Below are 23,750 nucleotides of genomic sequence, written 5' to 3'. Positions count from 1 at the left end.
CCATGATGCCTCTAGATATGGTGGTCTCTCTTTGGCAAAAAGTAGACGAGGGTTGGATGCGGAGGAGGAGCCGAAATTTGACAGCTGGCTGTTCGGCTGGCTGCTGGCTGGCTGGGATGCCAGGTGCTCTGATTTTTTTGTAAAACACGAAGTTTCGCCAATCACCAAGATATTGCTTAGACAAAGATTTCGCCTTGATTTTTGCAAATATAATTCATAGAATCGAAACAAAATCTTCCGGCTGAGCTCCGGGCTTGTAAGCAAAGCTGGAAGAAGTTGGACCTATAAACGACGGTGCCAGCTTTATCGGTAGCGGTGAGTAACATTAATTTTGCATTACTTATGACAAATTTATGCTTATTCAACACTTTTTTCTTTCAAGAGCTATCTAGAAGCAGCAGAAAGTCATCGAATCGGATGGTAACATGGCGAGGCGTTACATTCCATCGTCCGAGAAGCGCCCTGCAGGAACATCCGATCTTCATCGAGATGAAAAAGCTGCTTCAGGAGGACCCCCGTCTGTTGCCATCGCTGCTCCAGAAGATCCAATCGAGTAATCCGGATCTGATGGGTAGCATTTGGGAAAATCAGATGAAGTTTTTGGCACTTTTGAATGATGGGACCGATGAGCTGAAATAGGAAAATAGGCGCAACGTTAGGCGCCTGAGCAGCATGACGATAAGTCCGATGAGTGGGTTGGAGAATCGGTTCGATCCACTGCAGACTGTTGATTGTCCGGAATGGATTGAGCCCCTGAAGGATTCTGCAGGTGATGCTGTCCAATTGCTAGTCATCCTCAAGTTCAGCAAAGCTCCAGCTCAGCGCTGCTCGTGGGTGGTGGTGAAGGTAGATTAACTGAATATGTTAATATTAAAAAAGGCTTAAGCAGTATTTACATGATGCAACAGTTTTTTGAAAATAAAATTTCGAATCATAAAATCGTTTATCATTTAATCATGAAAATTATCAATGGCAGAATTTATAGCATTCCTTTAGCAGAACCGATTTACTTTTATTTTCATCCAACACTTTTCGATTGGAGGGAAACAAAATAGCTCTTTGGATAAGGTAAAAAGAATAAGGAACAAGCAACATCCGGTTTAGGGTTTTGGTTGTTTGTTCCACCCTTTAAGATCCTTTCTATGATAACGGTCAATAAAAAGTTTTTCTTTTTCGGAACATACGGATAGTCCGAACTGTATTGTAATTTCATTAAAAAAAAGTGTTTAGAATACAAATTACTTCATTGAATATACTCATATCATTGCTTTTTTCCGAAAACTCAATTTAAATATAATAAAATAAACTAAACCCCAGTACGGATTTGAATCTTTTGATCTTTCGTTTACGATTGGCTTGTGCACATACACACTTTTTTGCCATGTGATTTTTTATCTCTAACACCTGGCATCCCTGGATCCCTTTTTTCGTAAACACTACAGCCAGCTGTCAAAACTTTTTTCAATATGGCGGAATGGCGATTTGGCATATGAGATCACCATACTAGAGCCATCATGGATGACACGTTTTATTGTGAATTTCGCAAATTTCTTTCGTTCCGTTTTGCTCTCTCCTCCAACAAAAGCTCTCACCGCTCGCCGAGAGCAAACAAGCGAAAAAACACACACGTTCTGCTGACGATACCAAACATTTTGTAATGATTTTGAGTTTTAAATTTGCATATTTTGGTGACAAATCACAGCGGAATTTTTCTTCTGATTATTCTCATTTTGAGATTTTTGAATAGGGTTCCGGAAGCCACCCAGCAAAAAAAAGGAAAATTAGCCAGTTAGCGTCTTAAATACCTGGATTACTGTTTATCAAAATTACTGAACTGATTTCCATAAACTATACCATTTTTAAATCGTCCGAATGTCTGCTATTATATGTTTTTTTGACATTTGAGTTTAGATTTTTATGCTCTTTAAGAAAATACTTTAAAGCCAAAAAGTCCGTACAAAATAGGTGATTTGCATCAAAGATAACTCATTTTGTTGTAGTCGTATTGTAGATAAAACTTTTGATTGATACGAATTAACATAGATTTAGAGCTCATATTCTAGCGATAAAAGTGCTTGATGAAAAGACCACAGCTGGTTATTTTAAAAGTTCATAAAAAAATCTGAAATGTGAAATGTATTTTTAATAATGTTATTAGGACTTTAATATACAAGAATTTGATATCTGCACATTTTATCCATTTTCTGTTAAAATATGGCTCAGTTAATATCTGGAATATCTCGTTGTATGTTTTTCGCAGTTATTATTGTGATAAAATTATCACAGATAAAAAATTAGTCAGTTTCCATTATTTTTCATGATTTTATAGATGAAATAATTTATCTGCCCAGTATGAGAAAAATAAGCTTAATATTCAGTAAAAAATACAGTGGTTTACAAGAAGAGAATCATTGGTTTTTATTATTTCCATTTATGACATATGGCATGAGAAACCATTTTTTTATTACTTCAAATGAATCTTTAAATCAGACTCAATTTAGCTGACATAGAGAAATTTCATTATTCGAACCGGAACGGTCATGATCTTAGTTCAAAAACGCCATCTGTTTTTGGTAATTTTGTCTTCCGGCTCAATATTCTCCATAAGAACTCCATAAAAATCATAATGAATATGTTTCTTCCTAAATAAAAAGTGAACATGAAGACGATTCCAAAATCGGAAATCGCTCCAGAAGATAATGCAAAAAAATAATCCACGTCTAATAGCCCTTACCGGCTAATTATACAATTTTCAACCGCAAAGGAAGGTTAAATTTTCTTGCCATTGAATAAACTTTTAATCGGTCCAAACAATGAAAATTAACTGAAAACTGAGTGCAAACTCAGAGAAGATTGCGAAAATAAAGGTGATATTTCAAATTCCGAAAAATACACGTGAAATAGTCAACTTTGAAAAATTGAAATAGATTCAATTTTCTACGCATCTAAAATGAAATGTTATCTAACTTTAAATTATCTAATATTAAATATAAATTTTGTTGGCCTGTTTTTAAAATAATATTTTTTTCCATCTCCAAAACAGTTTATTCAAGAGGTGATATAAAAACAACGTTTTATAGACTACATTAAAAAAATTTATTTCCCAAAAATTTGTTTTTTTTATATTCCATCGTATTGCATTTAACGTGAGCTTTCATAAACTCAAAAGCAATATTTCCTCGAGTTAACCGTTTGTGAATAACGGTAGTTTTAGTAAGAGATGTTTTTACGGATTTTTTTTTATTCCAGAATACAACTGTCTAAAATATTCGGAACTTTTTTTTCTGACGTTAATGTGCTCCGATGGATTTTTTTTTTGAAAAAAATGGTAGCATTGGAAACGATTTAGGAATATTTTATTTCAGGAGTGTTAAATCAACACTCCAAGTCTGATTTGGGAGTTTTTTTTTGAGCTTCCAGAGAGCGTCCATAAAAAATATATGATTCAAAATGGAAGATTTCATGAATTCATCAGGGACCACCCACAATTTTTTTTTTGTTTTGATGCGCCTGAAATAACTTACATGCCTTAAAACTTTCAATAGTGCCATATTCACACTCAAGAACGGATTAGAGTTAACTCCCAAAACTGCTATCATCTCTAATATGCCATTTCGATGACCAAGATTCCATCTCAAGACAGCTGGCATAGAGCACAAAGATGCTATCCATTAAGCTGAGGCTTGCTAGCTGAGAGCAATTTGACAATAACAAAAGTAATACGATAGTTTTGATTGCATTGAGCAAATTAATTTTTGAACAAATTTGTTGAAATTCGGTATGAAACTGGTATGTTGCGGGTAACGCTCAGCCGTTACCTCTCGTTTAGATAAACATTGTAGGGCGTATACAAACAGGAATGATTGACATATTAAGTTGATAGTAGGAAATGAAAAGATGAAGGTAAAGGTTAAAAGAGACAGGAAGAGGATTGAAATAGAGGAAAACGTGAAATTGATAGCAGAAAGTATAAAATTTACAGTTAGTTCTAAATCTATAGAGAAAACTAATATTTTAGTCATTCCACTACTTGGATACTGGTGGTCAAGTGAATATTATCGGGTTTGAATAAGCCGTAAGTACTCTAAAGAATAAATTAAACAACATACTTTATTAAAATCTACCTTTCTGGAAATATAGGTTGGAGAGAAGCTAGATACCGAGTTTGTCGGGAAAAATCTTCCATATTTGATCAAATCAAACTATATAGCATAGTATTCGCTGGAATTGTTCTACAATATTGGCTGAGTAAGCCGAGAGAATATTGTGAGTACGACTAACATAAAATTTGAACCAAGCATTGTAAAATGTGGTTAACATTGATTGTAGGTATTTTTAAATTGCGACCCAGAGATGGGTCTTGACTCAAACATTCAGTCAGCGAAACTTTTTTTTGTAGAGAAATGAATCCAACTTAGATGAAATTTCAGGGACTAGATAAGAGAAAATCGATGTTGAAAAACATGCGAAAAAAAATTCGCCTTGTCTCCCGGTGAGACTTGAACCCACATCTTGCGCTTCTCCGGGGCCCATGTATTAACATTCTACTACAGGAGACCAACCTGGCGTATGAATATTATACTGGTTGAGTGTCGATGTCTATCGGAATGAAGGTAATAGTTCTCCCATGTGATCATAATCATTTTTCTTGGTCTATTTCTATTCCCATCATTTCATCTTACGGTAGTTGGAATCAAGTTTGGGTTCAAGTCTCACCGGGAGACAAGGCGAATTTTTTTCGCATGTTTTTCAACATCGATTTTCTCTTATCTAGTCCCTGAAATTTCATCTAAGTTGGATTCATTTCTCTACAAAAAATTAATTGTAGGTTTGAGCAAGATTCACGAGCGATCTGAAAATCTAACGTTGGGCGCCAAAAGTAAGGAACAACGCCACTAAAATTGTAACTTACAACCTTTAACTTTATTGAATTTACTCTAATGAATCTAACTTTTTTTTTTAAATCTACAGCTTAAAAGCGACAATTGTTCAGCTATCCAGAAGTGGCGTTTCATTCCACCGCGGCAACACGGTATGTTTTGTAAAAATTCGGTATTCGATAAATATATACCGATTCTTGGTCGAAAATTTCATCAAAAATCGGTATAAATACCGGAAAATCGGTAGTTTGGCATCGCAATTATTGATGGGCAGCCGATTACAACAACAACAAAAAATGCCATCATTAAATTTGTACTTTTCAGATTTAATTGTGCATATAAATTTAACACAAACCACTGATTTTCGAGCTAGCCTTACACGAACCAAAATTACCTCTTTCCAGTACAATTGACTCGGAAGCACTCCAATCGTATCTAGTCCATTTGCAAGGACCAGTTAGAGATAGAGAGCATCACAGAGAGGGGTTTGAAGCCAAAGCTAAAACTCAACAATTCCTGATCGATCAACCCAATCAAATCAAATTCGAATCCCCGGAATCGAAATGAAGACTGGTGCCTGATGGCCCACAACACACAACAAACGTCAATAGTACCAAATTCTGTTAAATAACATCATGGACCAATCTTGGAAAACGGAAAGCTTTTTTATAATCTATGTACAGTAGGCTGTGACTATACCTAGTAGAGCAGATTCAGAAAACTACTAATCATCCCCCCTTTCCCAGCTGCTAGAATTCTTGGAGCGAGGCGTGAGTTTTTTTTTTTTGATTTCCCGAGCAAATGGCACCTCAAGTATGCGCAATCGATGAATTCAATCAATTTCAATAAACCAAATCGTCGTCCCTTTCGAGGGCAACCCATCCAAGGACCGTCCCTTTTCCCATCTTCTCAAATCTTAAAAAAGAGGGAAAAAGACTACGTTTTTTTTCCTCCAATCCATCCCAAAAGCAAGCTGGGAGGGTATTTGAGATCGCTTTTTTTCTCCGGTAGCAATCTTCAATCTTCGCCAGGAAAAATTGATGATGATTGGTAGTTTTTGCTGTCCTACCATACCGATATGGATGAAACGGGGAAATTGGGACAGGAGATGATGGTTTTGCGATAGCCATCTCCTCCTCTCAAACCCAGGATATCAGGGCCAAACATTCTTGTGGATGTGGGTTCCCAAAGTATTTTTTTTCCTATTTTTTCCTGTTACGTTTAAGCTCCTGCTTAAATCTTCAACACAGCAGCAACAGCTTTGAATGGGTGGAGATTTGCTTGTGGATTGGCGTGGAGCAACAGCTGCCAAATTGGCGATGTTTTGTCGAAAAATGATGAATGATGAAAAATGGGAAGGATGAATGGATGGATGGATTCCAACCAACACTCCATTATAATGGTTTTTATGAAATGTGAAAATCGCTTTCAAAATTTTCTTGAAGCTTCAAATACTCTCGGACATGAAAGTACAAATCAGTTTCTTTGAAACATTTCATTTTTAAGGAAATCTAAATAAATGGTTTGATTCCAAATAACAAAAATGTCAAAAATGATAAGAATGACAAAAATGACAAAAATGACAAAAATGACAAAAATGACAAAAATGACAAAAATGACAAAAATGACAAAAATGACAAAAATGACAAAAATGACAAAAATGACAAAAATGACAAAAATGACAAAAATGACAAAAATGACAAAAATGACAAAAATGACAAAAATGACAAAAATGACAAAAATGACAAAAATGACAAAAATGACAAAAATGACAAAAATGACAAAAATGACAAAAATGACAAAAATGACAAAAATGACAAAAATGACAAAAATGACAAAAATGACAAAAATGACAAAAATGACAAAAATGACAAAAATGACAAAAATGACAAAAATGACAAAAATGACAAAAATGACAAAAATGACAAAAATGACAAAAATGACAAAAATGACAAAAATGACAAAAATAACAAAAATGACAAAAATGACAAAAATGACAAAAATGACAAAAATGACAAAAATGACAAAAATGACAAAAATGACAAAAATGACAAAAATGACAAAAATGACAAAAATGACAAAAATGACAAAAATGACAAAAATGACAAAAATGACAAAAATGACAAAAATGACAAAAATGACAAAAATGACAAAAATGACAAAAATGACAAAAATGACAAAAATGACAAAAATGACAAAAATGACAAAAATGACAAAAATGACAAAAATGACAAAAATGACAAAAATGACAAAAATGACAAAAATGACAAAAATGACAAAAATGACAAAAATGACAAAAATGACAAAAATGACAAAAATGACAAAAATGACAAAAATGACAAAAATGACAAAAATGACAAAAATGACAAAAATGACAAAAATGACAAAAATGACAAAAATGACAAAAATGACAAAAATGACAAAAATGACAAAAATGACAAAAATGACAAAAATGACAAAAATGACAAAAATGACAAAAATGACAAAAAGACAAAAATGACAAAAATGACAAAAATGACAAAAATGACAAAAATGACAAAAATGACAAAAACGACAAAAAATGACAAAAATGACAAAAATGACAAAAATGACAAAAATGACAAAAATGACAAAAATGACTAAAATGACAAAAATGACAAAATTGACAAAAATAACAAAAATAACAAAATTAACAAAATTAAAAAAAATTAAATAAATTACAAAAATTACAAAAATCACCAAAATGACAAAAATTACTAAAATTACAAAAATAACAAAAATAACAAAATTTACAAAAATTACAAAAATTACAAAAATGACAAAAATTACAGAAATTAAAAAAATTACAAAAATTACAAACATTACAAAAATAACAAAAATAACAAAAATTACAAAAATTACAAAAATTACAAAAATTACATAAATTACAAAAATTACAAAAATTACAAAAATTACAAAAATTACAAAAATGACAAAAATGACAAAAATGACAAAAATGACAAAAATGACAAAAATGACAAAAATGACAAAAATGACAAAAATGACAAAAATGACAAAAATGACAAAAATGACAAAAATGACAAAAATGACAAAAATGACAAAAATGACAAAAATGACAAAAATGACAAAAATGACAAAAATGACAAAAATGACAAAAATGACAAAAATGACAAAAAGACAAAAATGACAAAAATGACAAAAATGACAAAAATGACAAAAATGACAAAAATGACAAAAACGACAAAAAATGACAAAAATGACAAAAATGACAAAAATGACAAAAATGACAAAAATGACAAAAATGACTAAAATGACAAAAATGACAAAATTGACAAAAATACAAAAATAACAAAATTAACAAAATTAAAAAAAATTAAATAAATTACAAAAATTACAAAAATCACCAAAATGACAAAAATGACAAAAATGACAAAAATGACAAAAATGACAAAAATGACAAAAATGACAAAAATGACAAAAATGACAAAAATGACAAAAATGACAAAAATGACAAAAATGAAAAAAATGCCAAAAATGACAAAAATGACAAAAATGACAAAAATGACAAAAATGACAAAAATGACAAAAATGACAAAAATGACAAAAATGACAAAAATGACAAAAATGACAAAAATGACAAAAATGACAAAAATGACAAAAATGACAAAAATAACAAAATTAACAAAAATTGCATAAATTACAAAAATTACAAAAATGACAAAAATGACAAAAATTACAAAAAGGACAAAAATTACAAAAATTACAAAAATTACAAAAATTACAAAAATTACAAAAATTACAAAAATTACAAAAATTACAAAAATTACAAAAATTACAAAAATTACAAAAATTACAAAAATTACAAAAATTACAAAAATTACAAAAATTACAAAAATTACAAAAATTACAAAAATTACAAAAATTACAAAAATTACAAAAATTACAAAAATTATAAAAATTACAAAAATTACAAAAATTACAAAAAATACAAAAATTACAAAAATTACAAATATAACAAAAATTACAAAAATTACAAAAATTACAAAAATTTCAAAAATACAAAAATTACAAAAATTACAAAAATTTCAAAAATTACAAAAATTACAAAAAATACAAAAAATACAAGAATAACAAAAATGACAAAAATTACAAAAATTACAAAAATTACAAAAATTACAAAAATTACAAAAATTACAAAAATTACAAAAATTACAAAAATTACAAAAATTACAAAAATTACAAAAATTACAAAAATTACAAAAATTACAAAAATTACAAAAATTACAAAAATTACAAAAATTACAAAAATGACAAAAATGCCAAAAATGACAGAAATGACAAAAATGACAAAAATGACAAAAATGACAAAAATGACAAAAATGACAAAAATGACAAAAATTAAAAAAATAACAAAATAAACAAAATTAACAAAAATTACATAAATTACAAAAATAACAAAAATCACCAAAATGACAAAAATTACAAAAATTACAAAAATGACAAAAATTACAAAAATTACAAAAATTACAAAAATTACAAAAATTACAAAAATTACAAAAATTACAAAAATTACAAAAATTACAAAAATTACAAAAATTACAAAAATTACAAAAACTACAAAAATTACAAAAATAACAAAAATACAAAAATTACAAAAATTACAAAAATTACAAAAATTACAAAAATTACAAAAATTACAAAAATTACAAAAATTAAAAAAATTACAAAAATTAAAAAATTAAAAAAATTACAAAAATTACAAAAATTACAAAAAAAAACAAAAATTACAAAAATTACGAAAATTACAAAAATTACAAAAATTGTAAAAATTGTAAAAATTACAAAAATTACAAAAATTACAAAAATTACAAAAATTACAAAAATTACAAAAATTACAAAAATTACAAAAATTACAAAAATTACAAAAATTACAAAAATTACAAAAATTACAAAAATTACAAAAATTACAAAAATTACAAAAATTACAAAAATTACAAAAATTACAAAAATTACAAAAACTACAAAAATTACAAAAATTACAAAAATTACAAAAATTACAAAAATCACAAAAATGACAAAAATTACAAAAATTACAAAAATTACAAAAATTACAAAAATTACAAAAATTACAAAAATTACAAAAATTACAAAAATTACAAAAATTACAAAAATTACAAAAATAACAAAAATTACAAAAATTACAAAAATTACAAAAATTCCAAAAATTCCAAAAATTACAAAAATTACAAAAATTACAAAAATTAAAAAAATTACAAAAATTACAAAAATTACAAAAATGACAAAAATTACCAAAATTACAAAAATTACAAAAATTACAAAAATCACAAAAATTACAAAAATTACAAAAATTACAAAAATTACAAAAATTACGAAAATTACAAAAATTACAAAAATAACAAAAATTACAAAAATTACAAAAATTACAAAAATAACAAAAATAACAAAAATTACAAAAATTACAAAAATTACAAAAATAACAAAAATTACAAAAATGACAAAAATGACAAAAATTACAAAAATGACAAAAATGACAAAAATGACAAAAATGACAAAAATGACAAAAATGACAAAAATGACAAAAATGACAAAAATGACAAAAATGACAAAAATGACAAAAATGACAAAAATGACAAAAATGACAAAAATGACAAAAATGACAAAAATGACAAAAATGACAAAAATGACAAAAATGACAAAAATGACAAAAATGACAAAAATGACAAAAATGACAAAAATGACAAAAATGACAAAAATGACAAAAATGACAAAAATGACAAAAATGACAAAAATGACAAAAATGACAAAAATGACAAAAATGACAAAAATGACAAAAATGACAAAAATGACAAAAATGACAAAAATGACAAAAATGACAAAAATGACAAAAATGACAAAAATGACAAAAATGACAAAAATGACAAAAATGACAAAAATGACAAAAATGACAAAAATGACAAAAATGACAAAAATGACAAAAATGACAAAAATGACAAAAATGACAAAAATGACAAAAATGACAAAAATGACAAAAATGACAAAAATGACAAAAATGACAAAAATGACAAAAATGACAAAAATGACAAAAATGACAAAAATGACAAAAATGACAAAAATGACAAAAATGACAAAAATGACAAAAATGACAAAAATGACAAAAATGACAAAAATGACAAAAATGACAAAAATGACAAAAATGACAAAAATGACAAAAATGACAAAAATGACAAAAATGACAAAAATGACAAAAATGACAAAAATGACAAAAATGACAAAAATGACAAAAATGACAAAAATGACAAAAATGACAAAAATGACAAAAATGACAAAAATGACAAAAATGACAAAAATGACAAAAATGACAAAAATGACAAAAATGACAAAAATGACAAAAATGACAAAAATGACAAAAATGACAAAAATGACAAAAATGACAAAAATGACAAAAATGACAAAAATGACAAAAATGACAAAAATGACAAAAATGACAAAAATGACAAAAATGACAAAAATGACAAAAATGACAAAAATGACAAAAATGACAAAAATGACAAAAATGACAAAAATGACAAAAATGACAAAAATGACAAAAATGACAAAAATGACAAAAATGACAAAAATGACAAAAATGACAAAAATGACAAAAATGACAAAAATGACAAAAATGACAAAAATGACAAAAATGACAAAAATGACAAAAATGACAAAAATGACAAAAATGACAAAAATGACAAAAATGACAAAAATGACAAAAATGACAAAAATGACAAAAATGCCAAAAATGACAAAAATGACAAAAATGACAAAAATGACAAAAATGACAAAAATGACAAAAATGACAAAAATGACAAAAATGACAAAAATGACAAAAATGACAAAAATGACAAAAATAACAAAATTAACAAAAATTGCATAAATTACAAAAATTACAAAAATGACAAAAATGACAAAAATTACAAAAAGGACAAAAATTACAAAAATTACAAAAATTACAAAAATTACAAAAATTACAAAAATTACAAAAATTAAAAAAATTACAAAAATTACAAAAATTACAAAAATTACAAAAATTACAAAAATTACAAAAATTACAAAAATTACAAAAATTACAAAAATTATAAAAATTACAAAAATTACAAAAATTACAAAAAATACAAAAATTACAAAAATTACAAATATAACAAAAATTACAAAAATTACAAAAATTACAAAAATTTCAAAAATACAAAAATTACAAAAATTACAAAAATTTCAAAAATTACAAAAATTACAAAAATTACAAAAAATACAAGAATAACAAAAATGACAAAAATTACAAAAATTACAAAAATTACAAAAATTACAAAAATTACAAAAATTACAAAAATTACAAAAATTACAAAAATTACAAAAATTACAAAAATTACAAAAATTACAAAAATTACAAAAATTACAAAAATTACAAAAATTACAAAAATTACAAAAATTACAAAAATTACAAAAATTACAAAAATTACAAAAATTACAAAAATTACAAAAATTACAAAAATTCCAAAAACTTCAAAAATTACAAAAATTACAAAAATTAAAAAAATTACAAAAATTACAAAAATTACAAAAATTACAAAAATTACAAAAATCACAAAAATTACAAAAATTACAAAAATTACAAAAATTACAAAAATTACAAAAATTACAAAAATTACAACAATTACAAAAATTACTTAAATTTTAAAAATTACAAAAATTTTAAAAATTACAAAAATTACAAAAATTTTAAAAATTACAAAAATTACAAAAATTACAAAAATTACAAAAATTACAAAAATTACAAAAATTACAAAAATTACGAAAATTACAAAAATTACAAAAATTACAAAAATTACAAAAATTACAAAAATTACAAAAATTACAAAAATTACAAAAATTACAAAAATTACAAAAATTACAAAAATTACAAAAATTACAAAAAATACAAAAATTACAAAAATTACAAATATTACAAAAATTACAAAAATTGTAAATTACAAAAATTACAAAAATTGCAAAAATTACAAAAATTACAAAACTTACAAAAATAACAAAAATAACAAAAATTACGAGAATAACAAATATTATAAAAAATTCAAGAAATACAAAAAATATAAATTTTTTAAATATTTTGAATATAACAAAAATAACAAAAATTATAAAAAAAAAAAGTTGAAAGCATTATCTTTTTTCGAGGATTCATACTTTTTGTTTGTTATGGACACTCTTTTATTTGATTTTTAAAAAGAAATATTTTTTTCCCAAACAAAAAATTAAGTGGAAATTTTTTTATTCTGGATCTGGACGCTCCAGTTCTCAGCATATTCGGCAGAAGCTGGAGGTTTCTCCAATTCATCCTTTTTTTTTTTGAAAATCTATAGTGGCTCCAGAGAGTCTGATTGAAAAACGGGTTTATTGAAATTTGTTTTTGAAACCCAAGACATTTATTCGTCAATGTAAATTGGATTAACTTGGCAACCGAATCCCACTGGCTTCAGTCGTTTTATTAAAAATATGTGCATCGAAAAGTAACCATTACAATAACTTTGGAATATATATTTGAAATTCGAAACTTTGAATTGCTCATGAATCTTCTCGCTAGTAAATGCAGGCTCATGTTTACATTTACATGCGCATTACTAAAAACTCTGACTTTTCATTTATCTTACGCCGTTCAGCATCACATCAGTTATGTTTTTCTGTTTCTCAAGATCTGAATAACAAACGAAGGTCATTTGTTAGTAAGAAGCGTGTCCAGAAACGTCAGTGAGAAAAGCAAAATAAAAAACAACATCTCCTGAATGGTTTCCACAGTGCAACGTTACTTTTTCCAGAAAACGCTCCCTGACCACGTCTCCCGTAGGAACGAATGGCAAGATGAATTGCTTCAGAATGCAGACACAGAAAAGTTACAACGCTTTGCTTTGATTTGCCCCTTTTTGTATTCCATTTGCGAGAGTTGTACCCGTCCTTGTAGAACACCTCCAGTAACAAATCCCCCGCCCACTTTTTTTTCTGTGAATTTTTCTAAAGTTTTCCAAAAACCATCACTTACCATTGTTTTCGTTTGTTCCCTGTGTAGTTTTCATTTTCCCAACAATACTCATTAATCTTTCTGCGAGTTAAGTTTTGCCGGTTTTTTTTTATGTTTTTCATAACTTTTCCTTTCAACGTTTCACCACTTCGAAAAATGTCATCCCCCCTTACCGCGAAAGCACGGGAGAGTAACGACCTATTCCCAATAGGAAGAATCTCGTTTCGGTCCTTACTCCCGAGAAGGGGGAAAGGGCGAAAACTTTTCCTTTCGTCTTAGTATTCCTGTTCGAATGCTCGTTTCCTTTTCCAGTAGTGAAGAAAAGACGATGAAAAATATGAATGCATAGTTTTCGCAGCCCACATTGAAAGAACTGCCCTTTTCCGAGGCAAGACGGTTCGAAAAGTGCATCCATCTACCCGCGTTAGGTTGGGAAGAAGTATTCTTAAAAAAATTGGGCTTTAAAACCAGAATCGAAACAGCTTTGTTCCCGTTAAATCGTCGTACATAGTTTATTTTTTACAGTCGCCATGCAAGGAAAAAATCAGCATACATGATAGAAATTTTCAATCAAATTCTTTTCATCCAGCTTTTAAACCAAATTTATTTTAATCTAAATTTATAAATCCATTTATTTTTTTTCATTCTTACAATTTTTCTTTTAAACATTTTCGGCTTCGCATTAATCGACACGGTCCAATGTTTCATTGAATACACATTTCCGCCGATTGTTCTCCGCCGTCGGACCGCATTATCATGGAAATGAATGCTGGGGCCAAGCTTGTCTCAGCATTCATTCTCGGTTTATTTTTGCGTCCTTTCAGCCAGCCTGGCAGTTCTCGCTCGATCGGAGAAGAAAGTATGAGTTTTACAACAATTCATAAAAGACGGCGACGATGCCGCCGTGCGCCCGTCGTTTCCGTTGATGAAGGTGTCTTTTGGGGGTTGGTGGAAAGTGGTGGAATTCAGGTTGGCAAAGCTTCTACAAGTCGTTGATGCTTCGTGAGCTGTGTACGGGTGGAGGAAGAAAGTGATAATAGTTTCTAACTTTTCTTGTTTTGATTCTAAATAAGTATTATGGAGGCTTACTCCGTGGTCTATGCCACCAACGAAAAAATAAAAATAGCAAACATATTTGGAGCAACTTTTGGTTTTGTTGCAAATTGGCTCAAACCCATTTTATTGTCCCCCCATAATTGCATGATCTAGTGACTTACGTGTGTTTATTTTGCACCATCTTTGACGACGTCACTGCCCTCTTCGGGGCTACTTCAGGCTCGATGATTTTGCACGACGAAATGCGGGCTTCCCACTGTCCCAGTGCCATTGGCTCCGGAAGGTACGACGCGCTTTGGTTGACCTCACCCGCGCCGTATACTGTACACCGCGCTCGGTGTGTTTGCTAATCCAATTCACCAGTCGTTATTCCTTGCACAAAACAAATTCGTCGACCTTCGCTGCTTGTGCGACACGCTTCGGTTGACCTCACCCGTGCCGCACCGTTTAGTTTGTGGCTCCTCACCAGGAAGTCACTAGAAGAAAGCTGCACCGCACCGTAAGCTCACCCACTTCCTCTTCTTTACGCGACCCTCCTCCACGTCACGTCTGATTACCCGGTCCGATTTGCGGGAACTTGATTTGTATTTGATGATGCTTGACTTCGATCCGAAGCTGAAGAAAACTCACGCTTCCTCCAAGCGCACGAGTCCGTTTCGGGATCCGGTGCCCGAAGATGTCGTCCGTTCCTGGCAAAACTCCTTCACCCTCGACTGTGTTCGAAGGCACATGTAAGCTGTACGCGTTCGCAGCGGTTCCGTGGACCCAATGTTTTCTCGATGAAAGGTCGAACCGCTCTGTCATCAGCTGTCCCAAGATCGGTAATGTTCTGCTTCAGATCCCAAAAAAGGATTGGCTATGCGATGATCCTCTTTCTACAGCTGCTATCTGGCCGTTCGGTGCCCAAAAGGGGAGAAATTGGTGGTCTTTCCAACCCAAACGATATGCCATGCAGGCAACTCAGCTCCGAGGCAAGTGGTTCCCGGAATTTGTCTCCACGCTCTGCTATAAACAACTGTTCCCGAAAGGGAAAGCGAAGTGTACGGCAATGGTGCCGATACACGAGCCAGTCGTCTGACGATCGGTTCGCAACGGTTTGCAAAAGCCGCATATAAAAAAAAGGCCCTGTCGGATGAAGAGTTCCGATCAGCAACGGGAATCGTTTAAAAAAAATGATGGTCTACTCACTCTTACGGCCTTTTTCTTTAGCTGGTTTAAATTTTCCCCAGCGATCACCCCGTGTCCGCTTTTGGTGGTGGCGGATTTTCTTTTTGCCTCTGCCGCCAAGCGAAATCTGCGGAGTAAGGGCTTCGGTAAGCGCGCTGCTTTAGCAGGAATTTAATTTCCGCTTACCTGTGGTTCCGAGAGTGATATGACCGGACGAAATTCACGCTTCGCGTGCTGGCGACAAAGTTGCTGGCTCTTGTTGGCGGAGCAGAATATTTTCGGGTCCTGTGGTGGAGAAAACTGTTCGAGGGAGTTTTAAAATCGCGCTCTGGATGGCGACGATGATGTATCCGCTTACCTGCGGCAAACCGATAATGATGCGGCAATATGTTGCCGTTTTTCAGCAACTTCACCACCGGTTGCACTTTTCCAACCACTTTGCCTGATTTTTTCCCGGAACTGCCTTTTTGTTAGCGCCACTGCTGCCAACTTTGTGGATTTCAATCACTTTTCGTGCAGGTATTTGTTTGTTTTTGTTCACCGAGGGGTGATTCGTTTTCATTTTATTTTACACACTGCTAGATAATTACGAGGGAATGGGTTAAATTTAAATGTTTGCAAGTTCGCTCAAATATCGTATCAGAATAATAATGAAAAAAATTTTAAATGTAACATAAGTTTTCTTCTTAGTTGCCTTTTGAGACTAAAGTAAGAGAAAGTTGTAAAGCGAAAAAAAATCTTTTTAATATAACGTTAAGGGAAATTGAATGATATAAGCTTTTGTAGGAGACATGATATAAGTTTAAAAAAACTTATAACATAAATCTGGACTGGTATTAAGATACATATTCGATTTTTTTTTCTATGTCATTGTAGACTGATTTCTTCCCATGGAATTTTTCTTAATAAATTTCAATAGCCTATTGCAAGCAATTGTCAGTTTTAAATAAAAAAAAAATACTTTGAAGTTGAAAAACATCTTTTCACATGTAATCACAAGAAGACATCCTATCCTAAAGTCATTTTACGGTACGGCCACATACTCTAGAGAATTGAACACTGGCTCGAGCAAAACTTAAAGAATTAAAATTAAAATCATCACATTTATGATAATTAATAGATTTACCGAGAGCTATATATTAGTTTTCTCAAGAACGGACTGATTTTTTAAACGTTCATGTGTACATTATAGATTTTATGGGCAAGTCAATCGTTATTTTGAGGATGGCACCCTAGATTGGTACATTTATTTTGATAAATGACTTTCTGAAAGTTTTAGCTCAATTGGTGGTTTATACGACTGAAAGCAGCTTCATTCACATTCAGTATGAGGAAAATACTTTTTGGATACATATTTGGAGCATAAATTATACCCGATACTTGGAATTTTTCAAAGTCCATTTTTTGAATTCATTGCAATTTAGCATTAAAAACATGAATCAATCAACTAAGTTCAAGATTTTTGTTTGTCAAATTATACAACCTAGTATTATACACCGTACTCGAAACAAAATCACTCATTCAATTGCAAGTATGAACTTGTTTCGAACTTGTATTGTTCAATAGCATACTAGAGCATGGCCGTAGGAACGGAGGGGTTTTGGGGGTTAAACTAAGTTTGCCAGAATTTTTTCATCGCGTTTCCGGGCCGGACAAACAGGACAATTCTTATTTAAAAACCTAGCAAAATCCGGGCATTTTATTTCCAACTAGCTGACCCGGTGTGCTTTGCTACACCTTCCAAAATCAAATAGTATTTTCAGAAATTATTGAAATTTTTATTGTTTGTTGGCATTATTTTAAATCAAATTATAACATAATTCTAAAGCAACCGCTATTAAATGAGAGCTGCAGCTGGAGTTTTGAATTGCTGGAGTTTTGAGATGACTGAAACTAATTTTTTGAATCATGAGCTATAAATTTGTGTTAAAGATCTGATAATAACACCCTGGGCTGGGAGGGCCCAAATTAATCGTACGCAAACAATCTAACTTATAAAATATGGTTGTTTTTGCTTGATATGTTCTAAATTTATGCTAAAAACTGATAAGAGAGCCCCCTCCCCTGTTCTTTCTTTCACCTCCTGCTGAATGGAGGTCGTGATCTTTAATAATCATACCCATTTTTTTCGTTCCCGAAAATCCTCTTATATCAAATATAGTTCCATTGATTGGTTGATAAGTTTTTAAGCTTTACAACGAAATGTATATGGAGCCTTCTCCTTTCTTCCCCTCTCTACACTGTAAAGCGTAAGGGTCTAAAACAATCGTAGAAACATATCTCGTAACCAAGTACTTTTCCATGTCATATTTGTGTCCATTTGTTGGCTTCGTTAGAACTTATTTGTTGAGAACTTATGCTAATAAAATTGTATTGGGCTCACCTCCCTCCTCCCTTTCCTTTGACTCACTGAAAGTGTGTCATATAATCATAGAATCATACCAAAATGATTTTCATGTTAAGTTTTTTCCATTTCTCGGATTTTGTAAAAAAAAAAGTTAAATGTAAGCCTCCTCTTCCCCTCCTATATTCCTAATTCTATCATCCTATTGCAAGAAAGGAATTGTTTCACATAGAAAAAGTATTTTTCGTACTCCAATGCTTTTTGATGCCAAATTTGGTTTCATTTGCTCGATTAATTCTCGAGTTATGCAAAAACATTGTATGGAAGCCCCCCTTTCCTCCTTTATATCTTTCCGCTAAAAAAGATGGGGCCTCAATTTATAATAGAAACATTTCTCGTATCCAAATATCCTCACATGCCAAATATGGTTCAATTTGATCGATCAACTCTCTAGTTATACTGAAAATTGTAAGGGAGACCTCTACTCCCCCTTTTCATCCACCTCTTTGAAGGAGTGAGGGATACCATACATTTTCAATATTTTGACGATAATTTTCAGAATATGATAAAAGAGAAATTTTGATATATAGGTATTCAAATTCGAAGTTCTTTAACTTAATTCTTACATTATCCGAAAAATCCTAATTTCATTTGAAAATATCATCCATAGGATTTTCATTTTGGATAAAAAATTTTTGCTGTTAAAAAACATCTTCACCTAAAAAGTCTGATTGAAATTATTTATTTTCCAAGTTTATTGTCTAACATTATTAACACATTTAGGACACCAAAATTCGGCATTCCATGTTTCAGAAATCAATCAGCAGAATTCTGCTTGTTTAATAAATATATTTGGGTAACGGGAAATGATGTGTGAAATTTTGACTCTCCTTAAAAAGCTCATTAAATGCCCTAATTAACTATGTTTAATCTACTAAACTTCTTAGTAAATTCAAAGATTTTTGCCATCGACGAAAACGACCTTAGATCACCTTTTAGAATCAAGACCAATTTTCTAAAATTACGATTTGATGCGAAAATTCCAATGTCAAAGTACTTAAAAATTAATAACCTAAAGCTACAAACATATCTTATATGTTTAATTTTTTTGTATTTGTGAATTATTGGGCAAATAATTAAAGGTAAAAATCAATCACCAAAACCCCCTCCTCCCCAAGAGTCGGTTCTTTCTACGAGACATATTTTAGAACATAAAGAGTGAAATAATGGTGATTTTTCTTACGATTTGAGAAAATCTCCGTACATATTTGAGGACGATCGGGCCAGCTTGTTCTTGAGCCAATTGTGCTGAAGCTTCCAGAAAGTCATTTTTTCATCAAATGGCATCAATATTGGGGGTGCTGTGCTGAAATAATGTCAGAAAAATCAACTCATACAAATCTGGACCAGTGAAGTCTTCCTATGTGCGCTTTGAAGATTATTAAAGTGAAAAAAACGAAAGAGAAACAAGTGAAAACAAAGATGTGTACGAATTCAACCAGTCTGTGTCAAAAGTTTTGATTAATGATCAATTTAAAGGCCAAGATCAGCCTTCGAGATCAATTCAATATCAAGATCAGAAGACAGAATCTGGGGTCTGAATCCAGATTCAGTTTGGGATCCCTGCGAAGAGACTAGCAGAAAACCAGATTAAGCCGCAATCAAAATCAACAGGACACAGCAATTGATATTTCTTTTGCTTCAACCAACATCATTGGCAAATTTAAATGGGGAACCCAATCGGACCCTACCTACCTACCTACCTAAGGGTCCAGCGCCGGTTTACCGGCGCATAGGGCTTAGATAAAAGATCTCCACTGCTGGCGATCCGGAGCCAGCGTCTTCACTTGCTGCCAGCCAAGGTTCTCGTCAACTGTGCGGATTTCAGCGGCTAGACTTCGCCGCCACGAGCTTTTGGGCCTGCCTCTTCTTCGATGCCCATCTGGATTCCAGTCAAGCGCCTCTCTGCAAATCTCGTTTTCATCTCTTCGCAGCGTGTGCCCAATCCATCTCCACTTACGTTCCCGAATCTCGATTTCTAGCGCCTTTTGATGACACCGGCGATGAAGTTCAACGTTTGAGATCCAGTTGCCAGGCCACCAAGCGCGGATGATGTTCCGTAGGCAGCGATTCACAAAAACTTGCAGTTTTCGCATCGTCACCGCATATGTGCACCAAGTTTCACACCCGTACAGCAATACGGATTTGACGTTTGAGTTGAAGATTCGGATCTTAGTTCGTAGAGAGATCTGGCGTGACCGCCAGATGTTTCGGAGACTCGCAAACGCAAATCGGGCTTTTCTGATCCGGGTTTCGATGTCCTTCTTGGTACCACCATCAGGCGTAATCTGGCTACCAAGATACTGGAAGCACTCCACTTTCTCAACTTGTTGCCCAGCTATCATGAAAATGGAGGGATTTCCTTTGTTGATCTCCATCGACTTGGTCTTTCCGACATTGACTTGGAGACCTGCTGCCTTGGAACTTTCGGTGAGGTCGTCGAGTTTGCTCTGCATGTCCGGTTGTGTTTGGGGGAGCAAAACAAAATCGTCAGCCAGGTCAAGGTCGTTCAGTTGCTCCATTGTTGAAGGATTCCACGGCAATCCTCGGTTCGGTGCACAGTCGATCGATCCAGTCAGAATCGCATCCATTACGATTAGAAAAAGTAGCGGTGATAAGATACATCCTTGTCTCACTCCAGCAGTTACCGGGATTGGTTCGGACAAGACACCGTCGAGCAAGACCTTGCACGAAAATACCTCGTACTGTGCTTCGATGAGATGGACTAGTTTCTCTGGGACCCCTCGTCGTCTAAGAGCAGCCCAGATGTTTTCGTGGTTCAGTCGGTCAAATGCTTTTTCGAAATCAACGAACACCAGCAGAAGAGAGTCCTGGAATTCGTTGATTTGTTCCAGTATTATTCGTAGCGTTGTGATGTGGTCCACACATGATCGTCCGGATCGGAATCCAGCTTGTTGCCGTCGGAGTGTAGCGTCGATTTTCTCCTGGATCCTGTTCAGGATCACTTTGCAGAGTACTTTAAGGGTTGTATAGATCAAAGTTATGCCACGCCAGTTACCGCACTCTGTTAGGTCTCCTTTCTTTGGGACCTTTACGAGGATACCCTGCATCCAGTCGGCCGGGAATGTTGCAGTATCCCAAATGTCAGCGAAAAGACGGTGCAACATTTGTGCTGACAAGGCAGGGTCGGCTTTGAGCATTTCAGCAGGAATGCAATCGATTCCAGGCGCTTTGTTGGATTTCATGTCCTTGATTGCCGCTTCTATTTCAGCCAGCGAGGGCACTTCCGAGTTGACGCCATTAATGCGACTTACTGTGGGCGCCTCGAGCTGCGGGTTCTGTTGGCCATTGCTATTTGTAACTCGAAAAAGTTGATCAAAGTGCTCAGTCCAACGCTTGAGCTGATCTGTTCGATCTGTCAGCAGCTGACCTGCTCGGTTTTTCAGCGGCATTCTTGCATTAGTCCTTGCACCACTAAGGCGGCGAGAAATATCATATAATAATCGGATATCTCCAATGGCGGCGGCTCTTTCTCCCTCTAGGGAGTTTGTCCAGGCTCTCTTGTCTCGTCTATAAGCTCGTTTAACTGCCTTTTCCAGCTCCGCATATCGTAAGCGGGCGGCTGCTTTGGCTGACCCGGTACATGCCTGCTCAATTCCGACTTTCGCCTTTCTCCGATCATCGATCATCCTCCAGGTTTCATCCGACATCCATTCACTTCGTCTTCCACAAACTTTACCGAGAGTACCATGGCTCGTCGTGATAAAGGCATTCTTGATTCCACACCACTGTTCTTCGACTGTTCCGTCTGTCGGCAGTTCCGAGGCTCGGGATTCTAGCTGTTCAACGTATGCCCTTTTCACCTCTGGATTCTCCAACCGGCGGACGTCGTATCGACACCCGATTTTCACCCTAGCAACTGTTTTAACATCCTCATAACCATCGAGCAGGATAATGCCTGTCTCACAGTTCCTGGTGTGGAAAAATGGAAGCTAAATCTGAATTTTTTTCGCAAGACATAAGCGATGCAACTCTAGTCATATCGCGGCCGAATATCGAGAATGTAACTCAAACAATTAATGAAAAAAACAGCCTCGAAATTCGCTCCATGGTGTACAGAGGAAATCGACACACTCTTCCAAAATCGGAAAGAAAAGTGGAAAATTTTGCGAGAAAACAAACAAGCCAGCAAGTGAGAGGGAAGAAAGAAATGAAGATTTTCAGAAGACCAGGGCAAGAGCTGCTGTAGAAATGTAGAAATGTTTCTGTAGCAATATAGAAGGAATCAATCGTGGAATAAATTTTGTGAATCATTTTATCCAAGAATTCTGTGTAATCTCTAAAATGTGGCAGAGATTCAACAAAAAAAAAAAAAAAAAAAAAACAGGTCGTAAATTGTATAGTAAAAGAAGAATGTCGAAAAAAGGAAAATGCATAGATGATCCACAAATAATAACGAATACATTCGAACTAAGTTTCACAACAAACGAATACCCTGAAGCGTTCCTCCCTCGTCCATTTTTGAAAATAATAATTCGGAAGCAAATATTTATTAATGTGCTGGTAAATTTACAGGTTTCGACATATGCAACCAGAAGCAAAAATTGTAATAATTGACTGATTGAACTAAGTTAGGCAATGAAGTGAATACCCTAACACGTTCGTTGCCATGGGACCCATATTCGGGTGACGGGTGTATTTCCTGGAAGGCTCCGTCACAAACAAAAAGGGTGACGCTCTCCTACTCAAGTTGGCCGCTCAGTTTCGCCATGCATTTCAAATCCTGATGTTCTCTTTCTTTACTTTCACGCTCCGAGAATTTCTTTGGGCCCGGTTAGTAAAACTACCAAAATGAGCGTGGCAACGTGTTAAAGCATGGAAAAAATGGATAATAGTTCCAATTTCAAAGCCGGAAAAGATAAATAGTTTTCGGCTTAACGTTTGTAGCAACATTCGGAAAACGCTTCTTTTTTTTTGGATGGCTATATTATTTTATTTGAATTAAAAGTAAGTAAATAAAAATTGTTTGGAACAATTTAAAAAAAAAACTAACAGCCCGATACGATTATCCTTTGTAGGGTAATAAATCATACGAATCATCAGAAAATCCCTATAAAACGTATACTGGCGTACATCTAAATTTTCAAGAATTGCGATGATATAAGATCCATGAAAGTTTCGAATAATTTAAACATTTTTTTTTTAATTTGAACAATAAAAAACGCACAAAAAGCTTTCGTCC

At 32.5% G+C, this 23,750-nt stretch overlaps 1 protein-coding gene and 1 long non-coding RNA gene across 3 annotated transcripts in view; one reads left to right on the top strand and one right to left on the bottom strand.

The window, feature by feature from the left end:
• Positions 1–23,750, top strand: part of LOC129738349 (alpha-2 adrenergic receptor-like) — a 493,408-nt gene that overhangs the window by 243,653 nt on the left and 226,005 nt on the right. The gene's annotated exons all lie outside the window — the stretch shown is intronic.
• Positions 16,171–16,621, bottom strand: LOC129738365 (uncharacterized). Its single transcript, XR_008735504.1, has 3 exons — positions 16,502–16,621; positions 16,330–16,443; positions 16,171–16,270 (listed from the first exon to the last, which is right to left on the bottom strand). It is a non-coding gene; the product is annotated as an uncharacterized LOC129738365 (long non-coding RNA).

The sequence above is a fragment of the Uranotaenia lowii genome, chromosome 1, assembly GCF_029784155.1.
Source record: "Uranotaenia lowii strain MFRU-FL chromosome 1, ASM2978415v1, whole genome shotgun sequence".
NCBI classification, from domain to species: domain Eukaryota; kingdom Metazoa; phylum Arthropoda; class Insecta; order Diptera; family Culicidae; genus Uranotaenia; species Uranotaenia lowii.
This window is presented reverse-complemented; position numbering and strand designations above follow the sequence as displayed.